Source organism: Pelodiscus sinensis, chromosome 26 (assembly GCF_049634645.1).
Source record: "Pelodiscus sinensis isolate JC-2024 chromosome 26, ASM4963464v1, whole genome shotgun sequence".
NCBI lineage: Eukaryota > Metazoa > Chordata > Testudines > Trionychidae > Pelodiscus > Pelodiscus sinensis.
In genome coordinates this window covers 20,962,256-20,980,546 of record NC_134736.1, presented here as the reverse complement: position 1 = coordinate 20,980,546, position 18,291 = coordinate 20,962,256, and the positions used below count along the sequence as shown (strand labels likewise).

The 18,291-nt window shown below is 52.2% G+C and overlaps 7 non-coding genes across 7 annotated transcripts; 2 read left to right on the top strand and 5 right to left on the bottom strand.

Moving 5' to 3' along the window:
* Positions 1-916: 916 nt before the first annotated feature.
* TRNAL-UAA (transfer RNA leucine (anticodon UAA)) lies at positions 917-999 on the top strand. Its single transcript has one exon. It is a non-coding gene; the product is annotated as a tRNA-Leu (tRNA).
* Positions 1,000-2,591: 1,592 nt separating this feature from the next.
* On the bottom strand, positions 2,592-2,664 carry TRNAR-CCG (transfer RNA arginine (anticodon CCG)). The gene has a single exon. It is a non-coding gene; the product is annotated as a tRNA-Arg (tRNA).
* Positions 2,665-4,404: 1,740 nt separating this feature from the next.
* LOC112544155 (small nucleolar RNA U3) lies at positions 4,405-4,620 on the top strand. The gene has a single exon (XR_003087465.1). It is a non-coding gene; the product is annotated as a small nucleolar RNA U3 (small nucleolar RNA).
* A 1,749-nt stretch (positions 4,621-6,369) lies between these two features.
* TRNAE-CUC (transfer RNA glutamic acid (anticodon CUC)) lies at positions 6,370-6,441 on the bottom strand. Its single transcript has one exon. It is a non-coding gene; the product is annotated as a tRNA-Glu (tRNA).
* Positions 6,442-8,624: 2,183 nt separating this feature from the next.
* Positions 8,625-8,698, bottom strand: TRNAI-AAU (transfer RNA isoleucine (anticodon AAU)). Its single transcript has one exon. It is a non-coding gene; the product is annotated as a tRNA-Ile (tRNA).
* Positions 8,699-12,969: 4,271 nt separating this feature from the next.
* On the bottom strand, positions 12,970-13,051 carry TRNAS-ACU (transfer RNA serine (anticodon ACU)). Its single transcript has one exon. It is a non-coding gene; the product is annotated as a tRNA-Ser (tRNA).
* A 2,915-nt stretch (positions 13,052-15,966) lies between these two features.
* TRNAI-UAU (transfer RNA isoleucine (anticodon UAU)) lies at positions 15,967-16,060 on the bottom strand. The gene is made up of 2 exons: positions 16,023-16,060; positions 15,967-16,002 (listed from the first exon to the last, which is right to left on the bottom strand). It is a non-coding gene; the product is annotated as a tRNA-Ile (tRNA).
* Positions 16,061-18,291: the final 2,231 nt, after the last annotated feature.

Genomic DNA, 18,291 nt, shown 5'->3' with positions numbered 1-18,291 from the left:
CCTGGCTGGGAAGGGGGAGACACAGGGCAGGGCTTGTACAGAAGGAAGGGGGGAGATACAATGGCAGCTCCCCCACCCCATGGGACAGGAGGGGGGGCAGAGGTGACTGGTGGTGGCACTTGGGGGCACCAACTCCTCTGACCCCGACAAAATTTCTGAAGTTTATAACCAGGGTGTCCCAAATGCCCCCTGCCCCTGTGGGTGCCTCTCCCTGCGCCCCTCCCTCTGCAGGCACCAGTCCCGCTGGGGGAGGAGCTGCCCCCTCCAGCAGCCTGAGGGGAATTGTTTCTGTGATTTTTTTAAGTGTAGATATCTGCAAACACTGATCTGGAGGGACTGGCAACAGTTTATTTCCTTTTGCAGATTTGTTATTTGCATAATGGATATGCAGATACCTAATGAGACGCCATTTTTGCAGAAGAGGCTCTTGCTCCAGAAGAAGCTCTTGTGCAAGGCCGCTACGACGATTATTTTCAGGAATAGCGACATTGCACAAGAGGGGTTTTCGTGCGCAAGAAGGGGCAGTGTAGACAGCTCCTTCTGGAGCAAGAGCATCTTCTGCAAAAATGGTGTCTCATTAGGTATGCAAATGAGGCTCCATGGTATTCCACACTTAGGCTCATTTGCATATTTCTCACGCAAGAAGGTGGGAGTGTAGACATAACCTGGGTGAAGGGGGGGGGGTATTTTCCCCACCAGGCCTTTGTCCCTTGGAATCCCTGGGGACGTTGGGTTTTGTCTTGTTTAGTTTCCCTTTTTCCTGCTTCCCTCCTCACTGGGAGGCGGGGGGAGGGGGCAGCTCTCTCACCCTTTCGGTGGGAAGCCTGGGTACAGGGATGGGATGGGAAGATGCTCTGAGAGCGAGTCCCTGGGCTATTTGGGAGAGAACTTGCACACATCTAGCCTTTCCTCTGTCACCAGGATGGCCGAGTGGTTAAGTTGCTGGACTTAAGATCCAATAGATGTTTGTCTGTGTGGGTTCAAACCCCACTCCTGGTAGTTTCCTGTTTTGGAGAGACATTGATATGGAGGGTGATTTACTTTGCTATGAGGACTGGACCCCATCTCTTTGGCTATGTCTGGCAGCATCTTGAGATGTGCAAGAGGATCCATGGCAGTGTGGATTCTCTCCTCAGCAAGAAAGCTCTGATGGCCATTTTAGCTATAGGGCAAGAAACCCTTGTCCCGCATCCACACTGCCCTCTTACGCAAGACGACTTACACCTGTTAGAAAAGAGCGTAGCTCTTGCGCAAGAAGCCCTCTCTTACCACGCTTTACTGTAAAACTTCTTGCACAAGAGCGAGTGGGCAGTGTGGATGCTCTGCGGAAGAACGGCCCTTCTTGCACAATAACCCGCCTGTGTAGACACAGCCCATCAGTGTGGACACAGCCTTCCAGTTCTAGTCCCAGTTCTGATTGGCTGAGCAGGGGCCAGTCACAGGGAGGAGACTCAGGACTTCATTGTTCTCCTTAAGTCCCAGCAAATGAGCCAGAACTTCTCGTCTGCTCGGGGAATTGTTCTGCTTCTCGCCAGTGCTTGTCTCTGAGCAGCTCCTGAGTCTCTCTGTGTCCTGGTGCTTCTAACCCACTGGCTGAGCCATCCCTAGGCCGGGCCGTGGGGCTGTATCTCACTGGAGGTCACGCTATTCTGATCAGTCAGGGTGTGAAACTCCAGACTGAGGGGGAGTTTCAGCATCTGGGTCCTGTGCCCAGCGCTGCCCCAGACTGGCTGTGTGAGGTCAGACAAGGCCCTTTGCCTTTCTTAGCCTCTGTCCCTCCTTCTGTCAGTTGGGGGGAACAATCCCTCCTGCCTGCCCCATGGTGGGGGGAGCTGTGAGGAGTGGTGTGAGGGTGTTGCTGGAAGCAGTGAGTACTGGGAGGTGTCCTGTCACCTGGGCTCTGTGTAGGGCTGCCAGGTGGTGACATGACACCACAATTGACATTATTGTTATTATTTAGAAACTAAGGGACATTTCTATTTTCTCAGTTTGTTTCCTGATTAGGAAGCTCAAATGCTGGACTGTCTGCTTCAAAACCAGACACCTGGCAACCCAGCTCCATGTCAGCAGGGAAACGCCGTCGAACACCTCCCCCCATATGCTGGCCCAGCCTTGTGCCTGCTGGTGGGGCTGCCTCCCCCCACATCAGTGGGGCTTCCTGCCCCTGTGCTGCTGCAGCTACTGCCAGTCTGCCCGCACCCAGGCCTGGCAGCCATGTCGTCTGGGGGCAAGAGCAGGGAGAACGGCGCCTTCCTAGCCCAGCCTCCTCCCCATCCCATCACTGAGGGAACTTTCCCCCAATGCCAGCCCCATGCTCAAGGGCTTTGGAAAAGGGCCAGGCCAAAGTAGCTCCCCCCTTGCTCCTACTGAGCCTCTGCCAGAGCTGCCCCTCCTCAGGCTCTGCCCTGTCACCAGACAGACCCTGCTCTGCTCCAGCCACCTCCCTCTGTCTGAGTCACTCCTGGAGCTGGTGGGACTAGACAGCTGCTGTCCTATAGGATGTGGCACTTCTTGGGAAACCATCTCTCAGGCCCCATAGGGAAAAAGCAAGCCTGTGCTTTCCATTCAACACTAAGAAGGTCACTGTTCTATACCCCAGGTGGGACTTGAACCCACAACCCCTAGCTCCGGAGACCAGTGCCTTGTCCATTAGGCCACTGGGGCCAGACAAGAAGCAAGGAGATGGGACAGAAATTCTTTGTCCCAAAGGCTCACCCCTCACATTGGCTGGGCAGACATGTCCCTCCTCTCTACCCCAGCAGACTCGTCTGCAGCCCCTGGCAGGGAGGCAGCTGGGCAGGTCGCTGGCAGAGCTGAGCCCGGGCTGGCAGCAGTGCAGGCTGGTCGGCCACAGCCCTGGGAGAGCAGCTGGGGGGCTCGGCTGGGGGGGCGCGATGGGCCCGTGTGCTCTGCTGCTCACTGACGAGCTGGCTGCCCAAGTGCCCACACAGACGCTTCTTCAATCCCCCCCCAGCCGCCCACCCCCAGCCTCTTCCAGCACAGCCTGTCCCCCCCCCCCCCCACAGGGCTTCCATAGGGGTCTTTGTCCCAGGGGGAATGTGGAGCCCCTGCCCCCGGCACCCACCCACCCTGCTGCTGCTCCCCCCAGAGCAGAGGATTCACCCAGCACAAGTAAGTGTCTCTGTCCCCCCTGACCCCGGCTGCTGGGTTCCCTCCTGTTTAGCTGCCTGGCCCCAGGTAAGGTCACATGAGACTGCTCATATCACCCCCTCAGCACGGAGCCCTGGGCAGCCGCCCTGCTCGCTCAGGTCTCAGGCTGGCAGGGCCTGCAGGGATACTGGGTTTGAATGACAAGGTGTTGGAGCAGCTATTAAAAGGCTTCTTCCTTGGCAGGGGCATTGTGCTTGTGGATTGGCTATTCCTTGGATGACCGGTGCTTGCACATGCAGCTGGGCTTTAGCAAATCAGAACGATGCGAGTTGTGAGTAACCCAGCGCCTCTGGAAATGGGAGTGGAGTAAAATGTACAATATTGTCTAAAAAAATAAAATAACTTGAATAAAAATCAAAGTGCGACAAAAATAAATTATTTGAGTAAAGTACAAATACCCAAAAAAGGTCTTGAGCAGTGTGATCAAGTATTTCTACTGAGTTATTTTCCACCTTTCCCCAGCAGTCAGGGGTTCTTGGCCCCTTGCTGGTCTGCGGACTGGCAGTTTGTTACCACTGACTTAGAGGGCTACGTCTACACTGGCCCCTTTTCCGGAAGGGGCATGTTAATTTCAGCGATCGTAATAGGGAAATCCGCGGGGGATTTAAATATCCCCCGCGGCATTTAAATAAAAATGTCCGCCGCTTTTTTCCGGCTTTTAGAAAAGCCGGAAAAGAGCATCTACACTGGCCCCGATCCTCCGGAAAAAGCGCCCTTTTCCGGAGGATCTTATTCAAAGTAGGAATAAGATCCTCCGGAAAAGGGCGCTTTTTCCGGAGGATCGGGGCCAGTGTAGACGCTCTTTTCCGGCTTTTCTAAAAGCCGGAAAAAAGCGGCGGACATTTTTATTTAAATGCCGCGGGGGAAATTTAAATCCCCCGTGGATTTCCCTATTACGATCGCTGAAATTAACATGCCCCTTCCGGAAAAGGGGCCAATGTAGACGAGCCCGAGGAGTCCCAGGAACTGCAGTTTCAGGAAGAAACAGCAGGAGATTTTGATTGGGTGCCAGGTGCTCCACATGCTAATCAGGAGGCATATTTCTGTAAAATGGGACACGGAGCATATTCTAATATACAGATTTCTAAACCTGGTGGAGTGTGTTTGAATGGGATAAGAACTTTGCTGAGATTATTTCTGTTCTTTAGTTTTCTAAGTGTTGTGTGAAAACATTCCTCATGAGGAGAAAGTGAATGTACATGAGTGTGGGTGTGTAGGGAAGCGGGTGCTAATAAGACTGTACTTTTGGGGATCATTTCTATAGTTAGTAACTAGAGAAATGCAGCTGAAAGTGGTTGGTCTCATCAGCTGTGAGAATGAGTGATAGTGTTCTCTTCTTAGCATAAAGCAAGCAGCCAGTGTTGTTTTAATATCATTGTTGTCTGCTGTTGATGATTTTTCCTTTGTTCCTTTTGGGAAGTTGGAGGAAGAGAACACAAGCTGAATGGTTGGTTAGTGTCAAAGGCTGTATCTATACTGGCTACTTATTCTGGAAAATCAGCTGCTTTTCCAGAATAACTTGCCAGCTGTTTACATTGGCCATTTGAATTTCTGGAAAAGCACTGACGATCTAATGTAAAAAATCAGCCGCTTTTCTGGAAATACTGTGCTGCTCCCGTTTGGGCAAAAGTCCTTTTTCCAGAAAACTGTTCCGGAAAAGGGCCAGTGTAGACAGCACAGTAGTGTTTTCTGAAAAAAAGCCCCGATCGTGAAAATGACGATTGGGGCTTTTTTGCAGAAAAGCGCGTCTACATTGGCACGGACGCTTTTCCGGAAAAAGTGCTTTTCCGGAAAAGCATCCTGCCATTGTAGACGTGTTTTTTTCCGGAAATACTTATAATGGAAAACTGTTCCGTTTTATGCATTTCTGGAAAATCATGCCAGTGTAGACGTAGCCAAAAAGTTCAAAATTAGTTTTGCAGTAGAGAGGAATGGGGATTTCACTTTATGGTTTTGTCTTGGCTTTTGTTTAATTTCTGGATTTACTTGTAGGCTACATCTACACTGGTATGATTTTGTGCAAATACTTTTAACGCAATAATTTTTGAGTTAAAGCATTTGTACAGGAGAGCACCTACACTGGCATGTGCTTTTGCGCAAGAGATGTGCTTTTGCGCAAAAGTGTTCGTGCCAGTGTAGATGCTCTCTTGTTTAAGAAAGCTCCGATGGCCATTTTAGCCATTGGGCTTTGTTGCACAAGAAATTAACGTTACTGTCTACACTGGCCCTCTTGCCCAAGAATACTTGCACAAGAGGGCTTATCCGTGAGTGGGCATTACAAACTCCGTGTTCTTGTGCAAATACTCGTGGCCAGTGTAGACAGGCGGCAAGATTTTGCGCAAAATCTTGCCAATGTAGACATAGCCGAACTGCTCTGGTCCTGATCCTGATGTTTTCATGCTTTTCTCTCACCTGCTGCTGGGTCTTTTTCCATGTGCTTCTCACACCTCACACTGGATTTAGCCAGCCCCTTGGATCTGCCTCATGCCTTGTCTCCCATCTGTTCCCTAGTGGCCCTGTGGGAGGCAGAGACTAGCCGCAGCCCAGTGTTAATTTTATCCCTTGGGTTAGTGTCTTTCTCCCATAACGTGTAGCTAAGATATTTGTTAGTAACTGGCAGGCGCTGCGGGGGCTCACCCCCAAACAGAGACACACGACCTCAATATTGGGGCACAAGACAAAACTCACCTGCTCCTGGAACAGGAACACTGACGAGCAGTGAGGCCCCTCCCTGGCAGCACCGAGCAGTGAGAGCTGAGTGAAGGGGGAGGCAGGACCAGGGGAGAAGGCTCCATGACTGTGTGAGAGGGAGGCTCTGCCCTGGCCAGTGGGGAATCGTTGCCTCTCCGAGGGGCCAGGCCTGGTGGGTCATTTCCCCAGGTTACTGAGTGGGGGCTGGAGCTAGTTCTGGGTTGTCTCCTCCAACAACCAAACTGAACCAATGGATCTTGTGCGGACTGGCCTGTGCGCTGGGCTAGTGCTGTGTGTGCGCCACAGAGCTTCCTGCAGGGCTGCCCACATGGGAGAGAGGAGGGGCAGTTTGAGTGACCCAGCTCTGCCCCTTCTGAAAATGGCAAGTGTTGTCTTAGCAGTGCCAGGGAGGTGGGAAGGAGCCTGATGTAACCTCTTGGGTCACAGCTGCTGTCACATAGGTGAGAAAAGAGACAAGGCAGTTGTCACATGAAACTGCAGGCTGGTTTCCCTGACTGGGAATCGAACCCAGGTCACAGCAGTGAGAGTGCTGGATCCTAACCACTAGACCATCAGGGACACATAAAACTTGCCTTTTTGCTCACCTACACTAGCCTTTCATAGGCCATTTTCTGTCCACTTCAGGATGGGGGGTGTCGGGTCCATTCTCCCTTGCCCAGAGGGGACAAGAACAGAAACCAAACAGAACATCAGAACAGGCAGACTGGGCCATGCCAGTTGTCCATCTAGCCCAGGATCCTGTCTCACGACAGCAGCCAATTTCATTGTCCCGAGGGAATCCTCAGGACAGACAATTGTTAAGTGATCCCTCCTGTCGCCCATTCCCAGCTTCTGGAATACACCAGCTAGGGACACCTGCCCTGTCCATCCTGGTTAAATGCCATTGTTTGACCTTTCCTGCATTAAATATTCCAGTTCTGTTTTGGACCTTCTTGTAGATTTCACCTTCACAACATCCTCTGGCAAGGAGTTCCACTGGGCGCAAAAATGTTTCCTTTTAGTTTATTTTTAACTTGGTTTCTGGGCTCCGTGAGGCCCTTTCACACACAAGGGCTTTCTCTGCAGCATGCTGGGGGGAGAAACCCCTGAGCCAGTGACACAGACTGACCTGGGCGCAGGCCAACAAGGGGGGTTTCAGTGAAGCTACATGTAAATGGATCCATCTAGTAACCCCTGCCAGCCACACGCACAAGGGAGGGGACTTTAGCCAAGGAAGCAAGGACTCTGAGGCAGGGTTGGAAGCGAAGGGGGTTAATCAGATGGATGGGAGTTTCCAGTGCTGGGCTGTGGCTAAGGTGGATGAGGGGATGTCATAGGGCACTAGCACAGCAAGGGGACCAGACAGGGCCCTGCTGCACCAAGAGACATGGCAAAGCCTGGGACTGAACCAGGGACCTTTAAATGTTTCATCTTAGGCTCCCCACACTGAGCTACCCATAAACCCCTCTAGCTGGTTATTAACTGTCCGGGATGTCTGGCAGCCGTGTCACTAACATGATGCCGTCGTGCCCGGCCCAGGAAGGCGTGACTGGTGTTTCCTGCCACCTGCAGTTTGACTGGCTCCTCCCCCCATTCCTGCCTTAGCTCCCGGGCTGACCTGGCAGCTGAAGTGGTCGGGGGCCCAGCAGCCTGGGCAGGGAGTCGGGTGGCCAGACCCTGGTGGCAAGAGTCTTGGTGCTACTTGTTTCCCTGCCCCCTCTGGTGCCCTCACTCCCCACCCGCAGCCCCTGCTGCCTGCCTGGGTCCCTGTGCTGTGTCAGACGCTCAATGAACCCTCCTGTTTCACACGGGCTGGGAGTGGCTCTGGGCTAGGGCACAGGGCTGTGTCATTTCCTGTGGGAGCGGGAGGCCCCCGGAGCCCAGAGCGAGTGGACTCCCCAAGGGGCCCACGGTGAGAGACAGGGGGCTGGCGGCTCAGGGAGGGGCGGTCCCAGGAGGCAGAGGGCACCTGTGACTCTCGGCTGGCAGCTGACACTCTGCTCCTTGCTTCCCTCCTGCTGCTTCACCTCCCAGGGCTTCTTTCTCCTTCCCTGTCCATAGCAGGCAGCTACACAAAGGCAAGTCACCAAACCAGACACCCCTGTGGCCAGCATGGGGCTTGCACCCACGACCTGGGCGTTATCAGCATCAAGCTCTAAACAGCTGAGCCAGCAGGCCCACGAGGGGCCCTTTGGGAAAGACCCCACAGGCAGCTGCAGGGACGTCTCTGCCGCTGCCACGAGCTCATCTCTGATGGGGCCACGGGCGACTCACTGAGATGTGGGCTGGCTAGTGCAGAAGTCAGAGGAGCAGGAGCCTGGGTGGGTTCAGGGGGGCCTTGAGCAGGAGCAGGTTTTGGGGGAGGGGCTGCTGGGCCACTGAAGCAGGTGACCAGGTGGTTGGCAGCAGCGCTGTGGGCTGTGCACATGGTCCCATCACCTGGACATATGGAGCCTCCCTCTGTGGCTTGGGCTGGAGGAGCCTTGGGCCAGCCACTGCAGCAGCAGGAATTTGGGATCAGGTCACCCCACTGGGGACAATGGAGGGAAGAGAAGAGTTTTCCCTGCCATTAGGGGAAAGCTGGCCAGGCCCTTTTAGCCACTGGGTCTGTGCAGGCTGGATCCTCCTCCTACCAGTTCTCTGGCCTCAGTCCTGCAAAGCTCTCAGCCTTTTGCCTGTTTCTGCTTCCCTGTCCATATCAGGCAGCTAAAGAGTGTGTCAGGTGGGGGGAGGGAGAGTAGTCACTGTGGTGAACAACCTTGTGGCCAACATGGGGCTTGAACCCATGACCTTGGCGTTATTAGCACCACGCTCTAACCAACTGAGCTAGTTGGCCTTCAGGAGCTAAGCTCACAAATGGCCCTTTCAGAAAGGCTCCTCTTCTCTGACAGGGCCACTAGCAACTCACTGTGATGTGGGCTCACTAGTCCAGATGCTTTGAGGTTTGGTCAAGGTGGCTGGCGGCCGGCAGACCCAGGGCAAAGAGGCAGCAGGAATCTCTTGCTGCCAGCACCTTGCCTCCCAGCTTCTTCCCTGTCGGCAGCAGCCGCAGCCCCTTTCGGCCACTAGGAAGAGAGGCAGAAATGGGGCCAAGTAACAAGTCAGGCTGAGGGGGGCAGGCAAAGCTCATCTTGTCTTGCAGGGCCACTGGCAACAGCTTCTCTCTTGTGCACTGCTACCGAGGAGAAAAACACCCTGAGAGGGACCAGTATAGGGATAACATATCAATGTATTAAAAATGTGATTCCCCCACATGGAAGTGACTCCCCATAATTTGTTCCCCACAACTTAAAGTGTTTAGATTCATTATTAATTCTTCTTCTTCTTCTTCTTCTTATTATTATTTGTTAAGATTGTTAAATGTTTAGATTTATTATTATTATTGCCCCTTTAGAATATAATGTATTAGGTCATGTAACTTAGAACTGTTAAGAATATAATCCTATGTAGCCAGAAACAGCCCCCCCTCTGTGCCCCAGGGCATGCTCAGGCTTGTGCAAGGGGCTGCTTGAAATAACTTTGTATTAGAACCCTATATAGAAAACTTGTAGCAGAATAAGATTTTCCCCAACTCTCTTCCCCCCACTCTGTAATTAATTGCCCTGTTGAGTGAATGAGGTGTGAATGAGTAAGACTTGGGAGCCAAGCACCTCCAGACAGCTACAGGAGTTGAAGAGGGGGTGGAAGCCAGACCCAAGGTGTCAAGTGGGCTGAAGAAAGCAGAGCAGACATACTGACTGCCTTGGGGATTAGAAGCAGGCACCTTCTTTTGAAAACACCCTCTCTGCAGCACAAAGGGACCAATGGACACAGACCCAGAGTTTGAATCTGGGATATATATTTGCATATGAGAGGGATGCTATAAAAGTGAGTTGTCTTGCAGAGGACCCCGGGTTTCGTCTTGTCACCATCGGAGCATCGATTTGGATCGGCAGAAGCCCGGCTCCACCCCTCCCCCATCTAACTCACCTGGCCAGTGCAGTTAAGGGGAGCAACTTGTTGGTAACAACAGCAAGACGGAGTGTGCTTGTGTGTGTGTGTGTGCGTGCATGAGTGACTTATATATATATATATATATCATATGCATATGATAACTGTTAATTATTCTATGTGTGATCAATAAATGTGGCGTGTTGCCTTATCCCCCTGAACAAGATCCCGAGTTCTTCTTTTAAGTACAACACCAGAAAGACCAATTTAAAAGATTGTTTGGGGGGGGCACCTGCTAGCGCCAGGGGGGCAAGAGTCAGAGGCTGACAGCTCCTGGGGACCACAAAAGAGACCACAAGAGAAAGCAGAAAGCTCCAGGCAGGTTAAGTTTTAGGGCCCAGCCCATCTCAGCCAGGCAGACCATAGCATCAGACTGAGCTCCAGGGGGCATCAGACACCCAGCAGGAGGCACAGAACTCTTTCTCTGGGGAGCCTGCAGATAAGGAGCCCAAAGCTCATAAAGTTGGAGGGTTTTGCAGCAACCATCCCAACCCCAGCAAGTCCCACAGAGATTTGAACTCGGATCACATGATTCAGAGTTCTGAGTGCTGCCTCTTACACCATGGCTACATCTAGACTGCCGTGTTTTTCCAGAAATGCTTTTAACGGAAAAGTTTTCCGTTAAAAGCATTTTCAGAAAAGAGCGTCTAGATTGGCAGGACACCTTTGAAGGGAACGGAGACGTAAGGTAAGAAGGAAGGGGAACAAGTCACCTCTTCTCAAGCGAGACGTGGTGGGAAACTGCTGGATCCAGTGCAACCCAAGCGCCAAGGGCTGGTTCCTGGTTCCTGCCCTGGTGGCTCCTTGCAGGGCCTGGCTTGAGAAGCACAGTGTGGCCAGGAGAAAGGGTGCAGAAGGAAGGTGGATGAAGGAGCAGGGTGGGATGTCTGGCCAGGATAGAGGGAGCAGGAAGAAGGGAGGGTGTCAAAGCAAGTTGAGGGTGCTGGGTGGGAAGATAGTGAGGGGAATGGGATGGCTGGGGTCTGGCATGAGTCAGGATATTATGTGGATTTATGTTCCCTTGCAGCAAAGGTGACAGCCACACTGCCCTGAACATGCACAGCCACAGAAGTGGCACTTCCAGGGTGGGCCCTGGAATGTGTGTCCACAGAGACCCTGTCCCAAGCAAGGCACTGCCCCAGCACCTCCCATCTCATCCTAACCTGTTTAGCTGTCTCCCACATGCTCCTGAAAGCCAGCACACATGCCACTCATCCCTGCACCAGGAGACAGGCCTTGGAACTGCCTTGTGGGCATTAAGGGGAACCGCAATAAGGCAATACAGCATGTTTCTGCCAGGCTTTGAACCAGGGACCTGCTGCATGGTAGGCAAATGTGCTAACCACTACACCACACCACAGCACACCACAGCAATCCACTTAATTATTTCTTCTGCTGCTGCACTTAAACTTGAGCAAATATTCGGTTGTTAACCCTTTGGCCAACAGAGATTTCTGCAGGGCAAAAGAATTCTCTGTTGCCAATTTTGTGCCCTCAGGAAGGGACCAAACTGAAGGAGGCCGGGCCCCCACCTGGGGACTCCTACCTAAAAACTGAGACCAAGGGGTTTACAACCAGATAATCAAAGTTTGCTCCATTTCACCCTCCCCCAACCCTGCAGAACCTTAAAGGCAACTCTACAGTCCCAGCGGCTGGGGGGATGTGCATGTTAGAGCCTCTGCCCACTGAGCTGTAGCCTTCTGTGCCCAGGGAGCCAGACACTGCCAGGGTGGGAAGGCAGGAGGGAAATGGGGAATGGCCGAACTTTGCGAGACAATGGTGTTTTCTGGGACCATACAGTAGAACAGTTTACTGGCGGATCTCAATAGGGCACCATAGCTTAGCTCCCTAAAGGACTTTCCTACTAAACAAGAGATCCTGGGTTCAAGTCCTGGTGGTGCCTTGTTGCAGCCTTTGCTCACATTTACTTATGCCCTTCTGGGACACAGAAGAGGCCTGTCGTGGCTGCCCATGGAACTGCTGGTTCAGGAAAAGGCTGAGTGGAAAGGTGTGTGGGGAAGAAGGAAACCACAAGCACCGAGAGGTTTCTCCCCCACAGGTGAGAACCATCTGATACCCACAGACCTGCTTGATGGCTGGAGGGAAATGGGGAACGGCTGCTGTTTGGGAGGCAAAAGTGTTGTCTGGAAACATTAAGAACTGTTTTAAAGAGACTTTGTAGGAGGGCACCATGGCTTAGCTGGGTAAAGCCCCTGCCTCATAAACAGGCGATCCTGGGTTCAAGTCCTGCTGGTGTCTTGTTGTAACCTTTGCTCACATTTACTTATGCCCTTCTGGGACACAGAAGAGGCCTCCCCTGGCCACCCATGGAACTACTGAATGCCTTTTGAAGAATTTTTTTGTTTCTCACTTTTGTGGCCCCTGATTTTTCAGTGGGTCAGTGGCTCCAACCCAAAAAAGGTTCCCCACCCCTGCCACACATAAAGCAACACTGAAACTTTTTGTGCTGGCTGTAATGTTTTTCCTTTATTTAAAATGAAGTTTGATCAACTAACATGAGACAGTTTGAACGCTTAATCTATGTAATAATTTAAATTAAACTGTTCTCCCCAGCTGTAATTATGTCATTAGTGGCGAGTGTCCACTAGCAATGGATAGTCCATGGAAAGGTTTGGGGAAATCAGGGGCTCAGCAAAGGGGTGGGGTCTTGCGGAAGGGACGGGATAGATCTTGGCTTGCCCTGACATTTAAAAAGTGACCTTGGGGGCATGTGGCCCCCTGAGCAGCCTCTGATGTTCCCTGTGAGCCCCAGAACCAGCCCTGAGTGACGGGGGAAAAGGCTTTGTACAGCACCTCAGCTCATTGGTTGGGAGGCAGTGACCTCACAGACAGTCCATGGCAACAGCCAGGTGGGACAGGCTGCAGCATCTCAGATACCCCCCCCCCCCCCCGCGGCCTGGCTGCCTAGAATCTCCTTCCTGAGTTTTCCCCCTGAGGGCAGAAGGGATTGAGGGTCCCAGGTGGGAGTGTTTCTGTGGAGATTTCCCCTTTCCCCAGGCTGCAGTGGGAGGGGCTGGGGCAGGCAGGGGTACAGGAGGGGCTGGCACTGAACTGAAGAGAGATCTGGGAGAAGCAAGAGGAAGGGCTGCAAACACCCAACAAGGATGGGATTTGAACCCATGCATGCACAGCACAATGGATTAGTAGTCCATCGCCTTAACCACTCGGCCACCTCATCTGGGGGTTGTTGGGGTTTGTTACCAATTACCTAAAGCCCTCACTGCCAGGAACCTTTGTGCCACTCGCTGGCTGGCCAGGGACACCCAGGGCTGGAAGGTTTTGGCTTTTCACAATGTTCCCTGGGCTGTTGTACAAAGCTCAGTGCTCGTAACAAACCCAAACACCCCCTGGCTACATCTACCCTGCAGACTTCTTGCTCAAGAACTGTTTTGTGCAAGAGTTCTTGCGCAAAATGTCTTGTGCAAGAGCACATCCACACTGCCATGTGCTTTTGCACAAGAATGTCCGTGGCAGTGTGCACACTCTCTTGTGCAAGAAAGCTCTGATGACCATTTTAGCCATAGGGATTTCTTGCACAAAAAAATCCTGTTGCCCATTCGTACTACCTTTTTGTGCAAGAGCTCTTGCACAAGAGGGTTTATTCCTCATGGGAAGAGGAATAACTCTTGCCCAAGAAGCCCTCTATTCCTACGTTTGGCTGTAAAGTTAGTTGCTCAAGAACGCGCGTGCAGTGTAGATGCTTCTCAAGTTTTTGCACAAGAACGGCCATTCTTGAGCAAGAAGCCTGCAGTGTCGACGTAGCCCCTGGGTGCCCAGAGAGGGGCTGTCTAGTCATAGTCTGGCTCGGCGCGCTCTGCAATGGGAAGATGTCCATGGAGCAGGCAGATGGCAGCGGCACACGGCTCTGGTGGGACCAGCATCCAGAGGAGCGTTTCCGATATGAGTGTTTACTGACAGTGTCTGTCTCTGGTCTGATTTCACAGTGTGGTGAGACACTGGCACCCACAGCAGCATGGATGGGGTGGCTGGAGGGAGTGGCTGGCGGGCGGCCGGTAGGAGCAGTGGCAAGTGGCCAAGGGAGTGGGCGAGCCTCATTTGCATATCTAATGAGCCACCATTGTTGTGGAAGAGGCTCTCGTGCCAGAAGGAGCATCTACACAGCCCCTTTTTGCACAAGAAAAACCCTCTTGTGCAATGCTGTTACGCTTAGCCTCATTTGCACATTTCTGGCGCAAGAACCCGCCAGCGTAGCCATAGCCCAATTGTTTTCACTGTCAGGGGGCTCAGTGGCCCCTCCCTCTTCCTACTTGCTCTCCCAAAAGAGACAGACCTGGCTCCCCTTTCTTTCCCCCCAGCAACTGCCATGCTGCAAAGCAGATACCAGGAATAGCAAAACCAGTATTTCATGTGGTGCAATGGAAAGTGTGTTGGCCTTCTAAGCATTGGTACTCACTGTGACCTAGGTCAGTTATTCAAAAGTTGTGTGTTCAGATCCCACCAAAGTCATGTTAGCTGCTTCCTCATTTACAGAACAGGCAATCCTTAGGCTGACACCAGGATGGGCTTTAGTCCAGACAGACCCCAGCGAGAGTGGCAGCAGAGGCTGCAGGTGCCCTCAGACCCTTTTGTCCCTCCATGTCTCCTACCAGTGCTGTGCATCACTCAAGCTATGTCTACTCACACTGTTCTTCTGAAAAAGCTAGGTAAATTGTGAACCCTAGTTTGCATAGATTTTTCTGGAAGAAGCTTTTCCAACTTTTGGCCTGTTTACACTGGGCCAAATGTGGGGAAAAAAAAACCTTTTTTTGTAACATCCCTTCTTCTTCATGAAACGAGGCTCACAAAGGCACCAAAAACGCACGTCTGCTCTTCTGAAAATAATTCGGCAGCTGTGTTCTCTGGACTAAAGCGTTGTCTCTGTAGTGTAGACAGAGCCCTGATGTAACATCTTATTTCAAGTTTAGGTGCAGCGTAGACAGAGGGTTCACTCAGAGTCCTTAGTGCTGCCTCTTACACCATGGGACCTACACAAGACACCTGTGACTCAGCTGGGTCAAACTGGAGCCCTGGCCTAGGCCCACTGGGACCAGCTTTGCTTGTTTTCCTTCCACCCAGAGCCCCCTTCTTCTCCTGGGCTGCAAGGAGCCTCTCTGGGACGCTCTGAGACAGGCACAGGCCTCTGCCTCCCCACAGCCAGCCCCACCCCACAGGCTTTGGCAGAACAAGGGGGGGAGGCTCTGCTCACCCTACTGAGTCCCACCGAGATGTTGAGCTTTTGTCCTGCCCCCCTCAGCTTGGCCTCCCTCCTCTGCCCCATTCCTGCCTCACTTCCTCCTTGGGCAAGTCACACAAGGGAAGCAGCAGGAGGAGCTGGCCCCATACGCCAGCTTCCGAGGGCAGGGGAGGCTGAAACAGAAGTGTCCATCAGGTGCCTGGCCTGACCCCTCTGGCTTCCCCAGGCTGGCACCAAGGGGCATTCTCAGCTGATGTAACCTCCCCTCCCCCCCGTTGCATGTGTTCTCAGGTGCCTGATTTAAGGCTCTTTCTTGCCCCTAATGTGGGGTTCTGCTCTGTGGGGAGGTTTGAGCTCAAACCCCACTCCCGACACACCCACTTCTTTCCCCACATGGAACGGCCCCATTTCCATCTCTCCAGGGACAGGAGAAGGGCTCTGGCCTGTTCTCTGCAAAATGCTCAGCCTGTTTCATTTTCTGCAGGAACGAGTGGGATCCATGCGCCCTGTTCCCCAGTGAGAGGTGTGTGTCCTCTTCCCCCCTTTCCACAGACACAGCAGGCCAGGGGGTTGTGCACCTGCAGTGGCCCCTTCCTACGTTGCCGGGAAGAAAGCAGCTTGAACTGACGGGCGAGTCTCACTTGCTGATCAGACTCCCAGGGCCTGAGCTCTGGGGCCAGCCCGGGGCAGGAGGGAGAGGGGGTGTGAAGAAATTCGAGGGGAGGGGGAAGAGGTGACCCAGCCCTCCCCCCATCAATTTTTTTTCTTTTTTGCTAAAACAAGTTTTGCTTCTATTTTGGGGGCACGTGAGGGTTTTCAAAAATCAAAAAGGGGGGGAGTGATGCTGAAAAGTTTGGGAACCACTGCAAGGGGATGACCCAGCAGGGACTAAAAGTGAGTGCTCCAGGTGAGGTTTGAACTCACAACCTCAGCATGTCTCCTACGAGTACTGCCTTATAAGTACTGTGCACTGACCCATTGCACCACTGGAGCACATATTTGCAGTGTTTCTTCAAAGTCCTTAGATTGAAAAAGTCAAGAAGCCCCAAGTGGAATTGAAGTTTCTGCCTGTGCCCTTGTTCTTTCTTTTTGCAGGCAGAGCCAGGGGGGCTCCGCACATCCAGAGACCCCTCCCTCTTCCTCTCTGGTCTCTGAAATAACCCACCCTAGTGGGGCACAAAGCTGCTGGAGGCCAGAGCACTAGAGATGAGTTGCACGTGGGTTAGTGCTCCCTTTGCACGTGAGAGGTAGGAGGATTCACTCCCATCTTCTCCCACCTGCTCGCTGGTGCTCAGGGGTTGGCCCCTTTCCTGCTGCCCCAACTCTTATTCCCACAATGCACTTTGTGCAGGGACCGTTGGTCTTTGTTCCAAGGTGTGTGGCTGGGAGCCAGGACCCTTCCCAAAATATACAACTCCCCCGCCCCCATTCTGCTCACACTCTCTGGCTGCCTCCAGCATGGGCTGAGCTCAGGGGTGAGATGGGCCTCAGGCACCTGACCACAAGTCTGCTCACGAAGCTCTAATGGGCCTCAGACAAGCAAAACCCCCCTTAGTGAACCTCAGGACAAGGAAGACAAAAAGCCTGGAGCACGAGGACCTCCCAGCAACCACCCCAGCCCGTCCCACTGAGATTTAAACTCAGATTGGAGGATTCAGAGTCATTAGTGCTGCCCCTTACACCTGGGACCTAGACAGAAGGCCTGGGGTAGACACCTGGGGCACTCAGGTCTCAGACTGGCCTCTGCTCTCCTGGCTTCGCTCCGGCTGCTTCATCTCTCTGGCTACGTCTACACGGCACGTTTATTTTGGAATAAGCTCTTCTGGAACAGTTATTTCAAAATAGCACGTCTACACTGCAGGGAAACCTCAAAATGAGTCTGAGGAGGCTTCCCTAATGTAGACGTGTTACCTTGATTTAGAGCCCCAGGTTGAATAACTTAGGGAGGGGGGATGGGGATATTTTGAAATAGCAGAAGTGGAGCATGTACACACACCTCATTTTGAAATAGCTATTTCAGAATAGGCATTTTTCTGCGTACAGTGAGGTCTACAGAAGTTGGAATCAGCCATCCGTTATTTCAGAGTTATTTCAAACTAACGGAATTGCTGTGTAGACTCTTGCATTGTTATTTTGGAATAACGGCCATTGTTCCAAAAGAACTTTTCCGTGTGGACAGAACCTCTGTCCTGCCTCAGTTCTGCTGCTTTCAGGACAAACTCCTTGTTAGGACCAGTCACAATCTGGGGTCAGTGAGGGTCCATCCCAGCTGAGATGTGTGACACACAAAAGTCTCTTGTTCCCCACCCACTTCTCAATAGTGGCTGCAAACCCAACTCTCACATGGGGTTAGCTCAGTGGCAGAGTGTTTGACTGCAGATCAAGTGGTCCTTGGATCAAATCCAAGTGCCCCCTGAGAGAGTGTTGATTTAATGCAGACATTCACCTTTCTTGGATTTCCATTATATTTGAACTGTTTAAATGCATACAAACCCTAAGGCGACATCTACACTGCAGGCTTTCTGTGCAAGAACAACTGTTCTTGCACAAAAATGTGCAGAGCATCTACACTGCACGAGCATTCTTGCACAAGTAAATTTGCACTACAGCGTTGGAAAACAGGGCTTCTTCCAGAAGAGTTATTCCTCTACCCATGAGGAATAAGCCCTCGTGCACAAGAGCTCTTCCACAAGAGGGCAGTGTAGATAGAATCATAGAATCATAGAATAATAGGACTGGAAGGGACCTCGAGAGGTAATCGAGTCCAGCCCCCCGCCCTCAAGGCAGGATCAAGCTCCGTCTACACCATCCCTGACAGATGTCTATCTAACCTGTTCTTAAATATCTCCAGAGAGGGAGATTCCACCACCTCCCTTGGCAATTTATTCCAATATTTGACCACCCTGACAGTTAGGAATTTTTTCCTAATGTCCAATCTAAACCTCCCCTGCTGCACTTTAAGCCCATTACTCCTTGTCCTGTCCTCAGAAACCAAGAGGAACAAATTTTCTCCTTCCTCCTTGTGACACCCTTTTAGATATTTGAAAACCGCTATCATGTCCCCCCTTAATCTTCTTTTTTCCAAACTAAACAAGCCCAGTTCATGAAGCCTGGCTTCATAGGTCATGTTCTCTAGACCTTTAATCATTCTTGTCGCTCTTCTCTGTACCCTTTCCAATTTCTCCACATCTTTCTTGAAATGTGGCGCCCAGAACTGGACACAG